This window comes from Spermophilus citellus, assembly GCF_964194105.1.
Source record: "Spermophilus citellus genome assembly, chromosome: 4".
Lineage (NCBI taxonomy): Eukaryota > Metazoa > Chordata > Mammalia > Rodentia > Sciuridae > Spermophilus > Spermophilus citellus.
The window spans coordinates 27,044,972-27,057,321 of NC_138185.1; positions in this window are offsets into that span (position 1 = coordinate 27,044,972).

The following is a 12,350-nucleotide window of genomic DNA, read 5'->3' on the forward strand; positions in this document are numbered from 1 at the left end:
GGCTGTGAGGTCCCAGCCCCTCCTAGTCTCCTTTCAGGTTAGCTACCTGCCAGGAAACCACTCTTGCCTGGTGGACTGGCTAGGGCCAGGCACACGGAGCGCGACATCCTGGGGGGGCCAGCCTGCCCCAGGGTGGGAGTCGGGGGCTGGGCAGTGTTTCCTCCTGCACAAGCTGCCTGGGCTGCTGCACTCAGGAACAGGAAGCGCTAATGGGGGCTCTGGTGACAGGTTTGATGTAGGTTTTATTTTAAGCATAAAGAGGAGATTTCCGCTGGGCTGTTGACAGATATCCAGATCAGCCCAGCTGTCTGTCCGCCCTGGCCACAACCCGGCCCCTGTTACCTGGGTCGTGCTGCGTGGTTTGGGAAAGAAGGGGTGATCGGGTAATAGAAGATGATGGAGTTTGAGCTCACGAGAGTGGGGACTGAGGCATGAGGAGGACTGTGACCTGCCACAGGTGCCCCACAAGGTGGACAGTGCAGGAACTGGGCCCCTGGATCCCCATGCAAAAAGAGAGATGGGACCAGTGAGACCCAGGCCATAAAGGTGGCTCCCCTTGAGGAGTGAGAGACCAGCCCATCAGGAGCCCTGCTGACCTGCTGGTCCTCGCCCCTCGCTACCCCAGAAGGCGGTGGGCTTGCTGCCTGTCACATACGAAGGACTGAGGCGCAGACTGGTGGGGGCCCCTGGCTCCTGAGAGTGTCAGGTGCTGGGCTCATCCTCTCACTGAATTCTCAGGGTGACCTTTGGAGAGCGGATGTATCACCTCAGAGCAGGAGGTTGAACTCAGGGAAGGGTGATGACTTGTGGGCTGTCACAGAGCGGGCCTGCAGGACTTCCCGGGCATGCCATGGTCACGGTGGCATCCTGGGTCCCTGATTCTCCAGTACACTCCTCCCCTCCCTTCCCCATCCGGGCAGAGTGTCCTTCTTGTTATTACTGAGCCCCTCCCAGGTGCCCAGAGGGCACAGAACAGCCGAGCGGGAACAGGTGTGGCAGGCGTGGCAGGCGCATCCTGTACCATAAAGTGGGTGTATTCGGGGTCTTCTCCCCGGGAACAGGACTGCTCGTGGGATGAGCGAGAGGGGATCAATCTGTTGGCCAGAGAGCGGGGGGGGGGGGGGGGTGTGGGGGGGTGTGGGGGGGTGTGGGGGAAGGGGCAGAGGCGTCATCAGCCTTGATTTCTGTAACAGGTGCTGCCTGGCCCTGGGAGGACCCCCTCCTCCAGGCTTCTGGGGCCTGCAGAGGGAGCAGGTTGGGGGCTCCCCCTCCCGCCCTCTGCCAGCTTTGGGATCTGCAGAAACAGCCCCTCTATTGTTCCGGCTCCAGTTGGAGGGTGGGCCGCTGCTTTCACGCCTGTGAGGGCCAGCAGCTGCTGCCTGGTCTTCGGGGGCTGCCCAGCCTCCAAGGCAGCACTCCCCTGGGCCCCCTGGCCCCAGCTGCCTAGCCCCTAATTAGGCAGAGACGAGATTTGCTCCCTGATCTATTTCCCACCAGCTAATTATATATATCCCTATGGGACTGAGAGGCAAAAACCTGGCTGCTCTCTTGTGTCCTAGAGGTGATGCGCCTGGGGAAGCCCCTCCCCACTGGACCTCAGTGAGTCTTTTGGCCAAGGGTGGCCTTTGCTGCAGGAGCTATTGTTGATGACATGGTCTGCTTGTGCCACTGAGGCATTCAGGAGGACAGGGAGATCACCCCTGTCCTGCCTGACAGCCTGGGCCTGGGCAGCAGACAGGGTGAGGTCCTTGAACGCCAGGGTTTCAGGGTAGGATAGGGACCAGGAGAGAGTGTGGTGACCCACAGGCACACATGTGGGAAGGGAAGGCTAGAGGTGTGTGGGTCCATCTGGACCTGAGACAGAATGCCCTGTCCAGGATTTGAAAAATGCAATATTATTTTTCAAATAATACCCTCATATGTTTCCCCCACCATTTTCTGCCTTCCTTCCTTTCTTCTCTATTTTTTTTTGGTACCAGGGATTCGACTCAGGGGCACTCGACCACTGAGCCACATCCCCAGCCCTATTTTGTATTTTATTTAGAGATAAGGTCTCACCGAGTTGCTTAGTGCCTCACAGTTGCTGAGGCTGGCTTTGAATTTGTGATCCTCCTGCCTCAGCCTCCCCAGCTGCTGGGATGAAAGGCGTGGGCCACCACCACGCCCAGCTCCCCCAGCATTTTATTAAGAAAAAATCCAAACATAAAGTTGAAAGAATTACTCATACCCACCTGCTGGTGCACAATTGTTAACATTTTGCTGTCCCTCTCTATCAAGAATCCACCCATCTAGCCATCCTTCTGCCCTTCCATTAATACCACTTTTTCTTTTTTTAAAGCTTTTCAAAGTTGCAAGCAGTGGGTTTCACTCCAGGCACTTGAGCATGGGTATCGTTAGCTAGAGTTCAATATTGGCTCCTGTTCCCTTTTTTTTTTTCTTCCTGGAGTTAAAATTTACTTACAGCGAAATGCACAGCTCTTCAATGTATTGCTTGCTGAGTTTAGACAAGTGCATGCTGTACCCCAAACCCCAGTCGGGATATGAAACATCATCATCACCTTGGGAAGTTCCCTGGTGTCCTTCTCTTGCCAATTCCTGCCTCTGCTTCACGGACATCTCTATATATCTATATAAACTCAACAGCATGAGCCTGGCACTGTGGTGCACACCGATAATCCCAGTGACTTAGGAGGCCGAGGCAGGAGGATCCCAAGTTCAAGGCCAGCCTCAGAAGTTTAGCAAGGCCCTGAGCAACTTAGACCCTGTCTCAAAATAAAAAAATAAAAAGTGCTGGGGATGTGGCTCAGTGATTAAGTGCCCCTGGGTTCAATCCCCGGCCCACAAAAAGCAAATAAAAACAAACAAACAAATAAATAAATAGCACTAATAAAAACATTCTCTGGCTCCATCCTTTTCTCCCAGCCCTACTTCCCCAAGGCAACCACCTTCAGCTCTTGAAGCCATTCCTCCGGGTACTTTCCTCCATACAGATTTTTAAAAAATATTTATTTTTTTAGTTTTAGGTGGACACAGTGTCTTTATGTTCCTTTTATGTGGTGCTGAGGGTCAAACCCAGTGCCTCATGCATGCCAGGTGAGCGCTTACCACTGAGCCCCAGCCCCAGCCCTTTCCTCCCTATTTTAAGTCACCTGCTTGTCTTGCTGTTGGTTCATTTCAGGAGACCAAGGCTGAGCGATGTTCCAGTCTGATGTCTTCAGTGTGGCTTCTGCCGTTTGACTGTGTGGCTCTGAATCTGCCCTTACTGGCCATAGGACCTCGGGCCTCCTCGGGCCTCAGTTTTCTCATTGGTGAAATGAGAATAATAAGAGCATCTAGGATTGTCAGGAGGATCACCGTGCGGAGTGCTGAGCGCAGTGGATGTGCCTGTAAGCGCTTTTTGTATTACTATCAAGGGAGGTTGAGGGTCCCTCACCCCCTCTCCCATTCTACGTTGATCACACTTTTTTGTTACGTGAACATTTAGTGTAATCTATATCATGACTTTATAAATACTGTTTCTCCTGCTAAGCCATGCCACACATTTGGGTGGCATTTCCTGGGTCACTACCTGCTTTGCTTGTCCCTTTGCTTGGGTTGTCTGACACTCTCCCCCACAGTTACCTCCCACACAGCAGCTGAGTTACTGAAGCTGATCTCCTTCCTGAAACTCTTCAAGTGCTTCCCCTTTTCTCTTTAGGGTTGGAGCCAAGTCCATCAATAGAACTTCTTGCAAGCTCTGTAAGGTCAGCATCTATGAGCACCCACTGTGTTCACTGGGTTCTGGGCACTGTGGTAGCCAGACACCCACGTGCATCCCCAAGAGGGATAAGAGCTGAAACTGTGGCCCCTGCTCCCCTCATCCACCCCCGGTCTGTCCACTTACCTGGGAACCCCTCTGCCGGTCTGGGAATCTCAGGCCCTTAGGGAGCCCATATCCATTCACATAGAGAAAATGGGGACCATTTAGTCATGCTACAACCACCCCCTGCCCACGCGGCTCGGGGCTGTGTTGTGGTGTGTATGTTTGGGTCTCCCGTCCCTCCAGGGGCTCACAGAGGCCTGGGGGAGAGTGACGAGGCTGTGGGTGGCTGGGGAGCAGGGGAGGAAGGGAGCGGCTTCTCAGAGGAGGGACCATTGGAGGGGCCTGATGGGTCATGTGTCAGGGGTGAGCTGAGAACTTCAGGTTCCATGCTTGAGGGAGGAATTGCTGAGCTGGCCAGGCCGATCTGGGGAGCCTGAGATGGGCAAGATAGCAGGGGTTGACCACAAGAAGAAGTGATGGAGCAGGAAAGGATTCCATATGCAGGCATGTGCAAAGGCCCTGTGCTGAGAATAGGAGATTCTAGGAACAGCAAAGGTGGAGCACGAGGGCCAGGTCATGTAGAGCTCTGGGAGCCCTGGAACAATGTGAGGGTCTAACTTAACAGGATGCCTGGACTAAAACCCAGCAGCCTAACTGCTGGACAAGGCCCTCATGATCTCAAGTACTGTTACTCCTCCAATTTCCCTTGTATCCTTCTGCTGCAGCACCTCTCCCCTTGCTGCTCCAGGAACATACCAGATACATTCCTACCGCGGGGCCTTTGCACTTGCTGTTTCCTTTGCCAGTATTGATTCTTCCCTGATATCCACACAACTCACTCTCTCCTTCATTCTGGTCTCTGTTCCCCTGTCTCTTCTTCAGAGAGGCCATCCCTGGCCACTCACTGCCACCCCCACAGCTGAGCCCTCAGCAGGACAGTCTATCCACTTCCCTACATTGGTTTATTTTTCTTTGTAGCTTACATCATCTCCTGGCTTAAACAGAGGCCACGTTATGTGACTCTGTATGTGTCACTGAAAGCAGCTTCAGCAGGCAGGACTTTGCTTGGCTCTAGGCTGTGTCCCCAGCCCTTGGCATCACAAGTAGGTGCTCTGTCAACATTTGCTGAGTGGCAGGAACCAGTGAGTGGCTTGCTGGAAAACTCTGCTCCTGAGGTTGGGGTCTGGGCTTGAGTCCCACTGGGTGACCCAGACACCCTGTTCCCTTTCTGTTCCCCGGCTTCCCCAGTTGACCTGTGAGGCACTGAGGTCCCCAGGAAGGTTCTTGGGTGGGAAAGGCAGACCCCAGGCTGTGGAGGGGACAGGGCCTGAGGGGAGGAAGGGCCGGGCTTGCCCCTGGCTCCTGGGGTTTGGAGACAGCCCAGCTCCGCTCCCACCCCCTGTGGCATCTGCCTGCAGCCAGGGTCATTGGAGCCTGCCAGCTTGGCGCTGGGCTGGAGCAGGGCCACCTGACAGCTGGCAGCTCTAGGGACAAGCAGGCCTGCTGGACGCCGAACCCTGTGTGATGCACGGGGTGATCCCTTAATCCCCACCCCCAGCAGCCTCTCCGTTGGCTCGCAAAGCTTTGCCTGGACCTGAGTGGAATTTTGCCCCCACAGGGCACCCCTTTAGTGGTTGGGACACCGAGGCTCGGAAGGACAGCTGTCTCACGGAGGGGACATTGCTAGGATGGGGTGCAGTTACCTCGGAGCCCAGATTGGACCTGGCCCTGCCCATGTCCTCTGTTTCTGCCAGGGCCTGGCTCTCTGGGAGCTCTGCTGGTACGGAGACCGGGAGGGAGGTCCCGGGGTTCAGATCCACTCGCTCCCCCCACCCCCAGCAGCTCCTCAAAGGACAAATCTCCCATCCCAGAATCTCAGGACACATTGCATGGGTGTTTTGAACACTTCATCTGCTCCCCATATTCCACACTTAGAATAACATTTTGAATCAGCTGATGAGTGGCTCTCAAGCCACACCCACCCTCCCCCCACCGTGCAGAGCTGGGAACTCCAGCTGGCTCGTGGCCGTGGGTGCTGTTGTGAAATGGGGTGAAATGGGTGCCCTTCGCCTCCCTTCCAGCTGCTCTCAGAAAGGGGAAGCTCTGGTTCAAGGTCACAGCCAGGCAGGGCAGAACTCTCGCCCCTCCCTGCTCGAGACCCTGTGGCATTTGTTGTGACCCAGGCAGGTGTGCTTCTCTTTGTCTGGGTCTCACATTCCTCTTGACAAACTGGGGGTGGGACAGTGGTAAATGGAGAGGCCCTAACACAGCCCACTGTCCCCACCCAGGAGCATGGGCTTGTCCAGACCAGAGCTGCTAAGTTGTCTCGAGAAGCAAGGCTGTCAAACATGGCTACTAGGTGCTGTTCTCTCATTGTTGAGCACACAATGCTGTTTATTATGCCCTTGTTTGTAATAGCAGACGATTGGAAATGATCATCCATGGGAAATAGTTAGATACACTGGGGCCCAGCCACCCAACGGAATCCTATGCAGCCGTCAAAAATGCACCCTGCTCACTCAACAAGCAGATCACAGAGTACCCAGGTCAGCCAGCAAAGCAAAGTGTGAAGCAACCCGCGGTGTCTACTGTTTGGAAACAGGACCATGGGTCTATAAGTCCCAGGACTGGCACGAAATCCCCCTGGAGAGTCAGTCACACAGGGAACCCTGCACATCAGCCGTCCCTGGGGAGAGGGACTGGGACCCACCTGGCCGCGATCAGGGCACTACTTACTTTTTAGCTTTTGTACCTTTTTAATTTTGAATTCACGCACATGACTATGTAGAAAACATAAAATTAAAACGAAGTGAGAGAAAGTAGCTAAGAAAACTGACCCAGGCAGATCAGCACTAGACCTGAGACCCACGGCCCCATCCCCCCACCTCTGGCCACCGCGGGGCTCCGCCCAGCTCGGCCTTGTGGCTCCGCCCCCGCAGGGGTGCTTCGGTTTCCGCGCACCGCACCGCACCGACCTGTGGGGAAGCCCGGCAGTGCGTCAGGCTCTGGGCTGGGCCGGGCTGGCGGTGGGCGCGACAGCGGGGAGGCGTCCGGATGCCTGAGCGGCCAGCGCCCCGGCCCTCGTGCGTGTGTCCTGCTTGTCTTGCAGCCCCACGCGGGCGAAGGGGCCCCTGAACGCCGCCGGGTCCAGCCGCTCGGAGCTGGAGGACCTGCAGTCCTCCGCAGTCCTCCTCAGGACCTGAAGGCGCAGAGGACGCAGGAGATCAAACCTCCCGCCCTGCAGAGCTGGCATTCCAGGAGACCCGGATGGACCCACCTACCCACGGAGGGTGAAAGTGCCCGGGAGAAAAGGGCGGGAGGTGGCAGGGGCCGGGCTTTGCCCTTGGACTGGGGACCAGCCCTGCGCAGCCTTCTCCACTCACCGAGTCCCGTGAGGCTGTTTTTCTGGTTTTGTTTTGGTGCCAGGGATTGAACCAGGGCACTCACCACTGAGCCGGTCCCCAGCCCTATTTTAGGTTTTATTTAGGGTCAGGGTCTTGCTGAGTTGCTTAGGGCCTCACTAAGTTGCTGAGGCTGGTTCTCAACTCCTGATCCTCCTGCCTCAGCCTCCCAGGCCGCTGGGATACAGGCGGGTGCTGCCGCTCATTGAGTTTGATAGTCGGGTGTCCCCGCGTCTCCCTGTCGTGGACAAGCGGTGGGACAGTTTCTGCCGCTCCATGAAGTTCCTTCACACTCCTGGCCAGGACATCCCGACGCCCACCCTCCCCGCCTGGGAGATGGCCGTTTCCCTCTGCTGTGGGGTCCGTCTTTTCCGGAGTTCCCGTAAATGCCCCCGCCCCCTTCTGCAGCTCGGTCCTGGCCAGGGCTGAGTGGCCCGCGGTGTGGACGCCTGGTTCCCCTGGTTCACGCAGCCTGTGGGGAAACTCCTGGGTTGTTACAGAGAAGGCGCCTGTGAATGTCCCTCCCTGCGTGACTCCTGTGCGGACGGGCTTCGCTTCTCCTGAGTAAACGCTGAGGAGTGGGAGGGCTGCACCTGGCCAAGTTCAACTTCACCGGACCCAGGACCCTGCTTTTGAAATGGGAGGTGGGGACGGCTTCCCCAATGCGGTGACATTTCAGTAGGGGCTGGAAGGACGCGGGGATGTCTACAGGGAGAATGTTCTAGGCAGGGGAAGTGAGCTGGGCCCCCCGAGGAACAGCATGGAGGTGGTGACAGGGGTGGGGGGACCTGGGCTTGTACCCTGAGAACACTTGGGAGGGTTCTGAGGGGGTGGGGGTGGTGGCAGGATCAGGCTTGTCACTAGTCCCCAGTTGCAAGTGGAGAAGGGCTGCAGGTCCCAAGGAGGACAGTCCTTACGGGAGATGGAGGAGCCAGGCTGCGGGGCAGGGAAAGGGGTCAGGCTCTAGGTCTCCCCATGGAGGGGGCCGACGATGCTGTGTTGAGTGGAGAGTGAGAAACAGGGAGAAGGATGGCGAGGAACCGTGGGGCCTCCTGGGCTGGGAGTGACTCCCGCCAACCAGCCCACAGCCAGCAAGTCGGCGCTCCTCAGAGGGGACAGCCCCACGGAACTGGACTCTGCCATGACCTGAGTGAGCTGGCCGAGGTCCCTGAGCCTCCAAAAGGACCGTAGCCCCCCCACACCTTGCTTTCAGCCTGGCAAGGCCCTGAGGAGGCTGGGCGGCAACCTCTGGCCTGCAGAGGCAGTGACAGAATCTGTGGGCGCTAAGTCACCGAGTCGGTGACGATGTGTTATGCAGCAACAGATGACATTCCAGGCCGCCTCAGAGGCCACGATGCCAGAGCCAAGGGGCCTTAGCGACACTTGAGTCCAGCCACTCCTGAACTTACGGGGAAACCGAGGCCCGAGGACAGACGGGCTTGGTGGCCTGGTTGTTGCAGGAGGCCTCCCCAGAGAAGCCCTGGAGGTGCGGCCAGCCCCGAGTCTCTTAGCAGACTGTCACCTCTGTCCCTCTGCCAACCCATCCTCTGTCAGGGCACTGGCCACCACTGAGCATGCTCCGCCCAGAGCCAGGGAGGTTCCCCAGGGGTGCAGGGCTGGGCTGAGGTCTGGGACCCCAGAGGAGGGAGGCATCACAGGATTGGGCCAGTAGCCCCTGGCTCAGACCCAGCTCTGCCCCTCCCCAGCTGGGGGACCCTGGCCAGAGTCCCCTTTGCTGAGCTGCTGTGGTCACAACTGAGGACCAGGATGGCGCTGCGTCTCTCCAGTTGGTCAAAGAGCTGATGTGGTGAGACCCCTGCTGGGAGCTCCCTGAGGCTGTCCCCAAGTCCCCAACCACTTCCTATTCACCCACCTCCGTTCCCTCGGCTGATAAATGATCTGGCTCCTAGACCTGCTTCTGGGGCCCGCGTGGCTCTCACAGTTGGTCATCTCGGGATCCCAATTCCGGCCCTGTTACTTAAGCCCTGCTACTTAGCTCGCTGGGTGTCCTTGGAAAAGTCACGTAAGCTCTCTGAGCCGCAGTCTCCTGGGAAACAGGACTGTTAATACTACCGACCCTTCTGTGAGAGCCACAGGTCAGATCCCTAGCAGGGTGCTCCGAAAAATGTCAGCTAAAGCCAGGCCTGGTGGGGCGCCTGTAATCCCAGCTGAGGTGGGAGGATCGCAAGTTCAAGGCCAGCCTCAGCAACTAAGTGAGGCCCTAGGGATGCAGGGAGACCCTGTCTCAAGATGAAACATGAAAAAAAAAAAAAAAAAAGGTCTGGGGTGTGGCTCAGTGGTTAAGCACCCCTGGGTTGAACCCTGGGATTGATCCCTGAAACTGGAAAAATAAAAGAGCTAATGGTATCCTCCTCCTCCTCATTATCATCTCCCGTCACCGAGCTTTCGGAAGGGACAGTAGGGCAGGACTTGCCAGACACGGTAAGTGTGCTTTCCTAGGAGACACTGGGGAAACCTGACCTGCTCATTGTCCCCCACCTCCTGGGCCTCCACCTAAAACCTGCCCGAGAGTCACAGTGCCCGAAGCCGTGAGCCCACAGGCAAGTTTCCAGATGTGGGAAGTCCCTTTTGTTTTCCTCCAGGATGGGGCACGCCCTGGTGCACAGGTGTGGGCGTGGGAACATGCATCAGGGCCACGGTGGCCGTGGACATCAGCCTGATGTCCTCATGGGTTGTGTTGGGGTCCTGCACTCTCCTGAACGCAGCTGATGGGCAGGTGTCAGCAGACCAGGAAGGAACTGGGGGCAGAGGGTGGGTGGAGACCATCACCCCTGGCCCGTGCCCCAGGAAGGAGGCCAGGGCTCTGCCTCAGGCCCCCAGGGGACTTTCCCTGCCCTTCCCGAGGGGCACCTCCTCCCATGAAGCCAGCTGGGGCTGGTCCCTTTCTATAACTGCCTCCTCTTGGCTGCTGTGCTCATCAGGGGGACAGTACTGGGGGGCCTGGGGTAGACTGGGGGTGAGTGGTGGCCCTCTGGCCCTGCTGCCACTATTGGGGGCCTCTGGGCAGAAGGAGCCCTGGACTTGGCATCTGGTTCTTGATAATCAGTGCAGCTGGGTGGCCGGGGGCAGGCTGTGGCCTCTCCGTGTGGGATGGAGTGGGGGGGGGAAGGGGGGACCTCAGTGAGCAGATGGGGAAACCGAGGACCAGAGAGGCGGGCTTTATGTAGAGCCACCCAGCACATGTAGGACAGACCTGCAGAGCTGAGTCCTGGAAGTCCCAGTCCTGGAGGGGACGGTCCCAGTCAGGGTGCACTGCAAGCTGTCTGCAGGTCTGTTTACCCCGGCCGAGCCTGGTCCCCAGGTCTCCAGAGCGCACACTGTCCTCCCTACACCATTGCCACATCTGGCCCCGAAATAGCACCAATGTCCCATTGGAGGGGCTGTGCAAACCAAGTCCAGGGGGGACAGCACTGTCCAGGTTCCCACCACGAGTTCAAGTTCATGACTGAATTAGAGTCTGAGCCAGATCTGAAAAGCGGTGCTTTGTGCTCTTGCTTAAGCTGGCATCAGGGGAGAAGTGGGGGAGGTGGTTAATGAGGTCCCCATAAGAAATTTTTAATTGTTTTCTTTCACTTTGAATAGATTCCTGAAACAATAGTTCAAGGGGACCATAAATCATCTGCGTGACACGGGCACCCAAGATTAATGTTTGTGAAGACTAACTCTGGGCCGGGCACTGTGCTTTAGACTTATCATCCGTTTCCCAGTTAAGCCTCACTGCGATCCTGTAAGAGAGGTAGTAAGCTTCCTCATTTCACAGATTCAGGTTCTGCACAGAGAAGTTGAGTAACATCAAGGTCAACAGCCCAGATTTGAAGCAAGACCAATTCCAGAGCCTGTGATCACGACTGGCTTGGGTCATGAGAAAAGGGCAGAGGTGGCTTTGGCATGTCAGGATGAATTCCTGCTCAGTGAAGGCCAAGCCACGCAGAGGTAGAGGGAGGGAGGAGTGTCTACGTGGGTGAAATACAACCACGTGGTGGAGAAGTGCACGTTGGGCCCAAGTGCGAAGGCCTCTCAATCGAGCCCCCCCCCCCCCCCCCGCACGCTGCCGGGGCAATTCAGGCTCGGCAGAGCAGCCTCACCTATGTCACGTAATTAACCTTGCTACTCTGATGATAAGGCACCATAGCCTAATGGTTAGGGCCATAGGCTTACGTGATTTCTGACCTCAAGTTTATCTTCCAGAAACTCTTGCCCAGACCTCAGGCTGTGGGCAAGTCACTGGACTCTCTGAGCCTCAGCTTGCTTATCTAGAAAATGGAATCACATTAGCCCTGAAAGGGTGCTAGTTGCCTATGCAATTCTTTTCTCTCCTTTTTCTTTGTTGACTGAAACCCAATTTTATCCCTGGTGGCAAATTCCTCCTCAAAGACTATATTCCCAGCCTCTCCTGCAGCTTCTTGTTAGGTGATCCTTCTGGGAAATATCTTAGAAGATTTTGATACAGCTTGGAGGAATGCCCAGTTGCCCTTATTTCTCCTTCTTCTCATATGGGACTCAGGCACTACAGCCGGAGCCCCAGCAGCCATCTTGGATCAAGAAGTGACCTTGAGGATGACGCCACATGGTAAAGGTGAAGCCACATGAAGGCAGATGGAAACTGAGACACTGATGACATCAGGGAAACTGTACCAACCCTGGTAAAATCTTTGATTTTAGAAAATTTTTAGATCTAAGAACTATCGTGAAGGTAACACAGGGTTCCTTCATCTGTCACACCCGGCTTCCCCTATTGTTAGCATCTTAGAGTAGATTGGTCTAGTTCAGACGTCACAATGAACGACCGCATCAGGACATCATTATGAGAAGACCCTACTTCTCTCAGATGTTCTAGGCTTTTCTCTAAGGTCCCTTGCCACTCTAGGAGGCCGTCCAGAACCCCACATTCAGTTTAATATCGTCTCCTCAGGCTGGTCATGGCGGTTTCTCACACCTCCCTTGCTGTCGGTGAACTTGACAATTCTGAGAACATGGCCCTCGATTGGGTTCTTCTGATCCTTTCCTTCTGCGTCACTGGGCTGCGGGGTTCTGGGAGGAAGAGCACAGAGGCCAGGAGCCCTTCTCCCCGCCAAGACAGCCTGACCAACTGCTCCTCTGTAAGGTGACTCTTCCTCCTGTCTGCA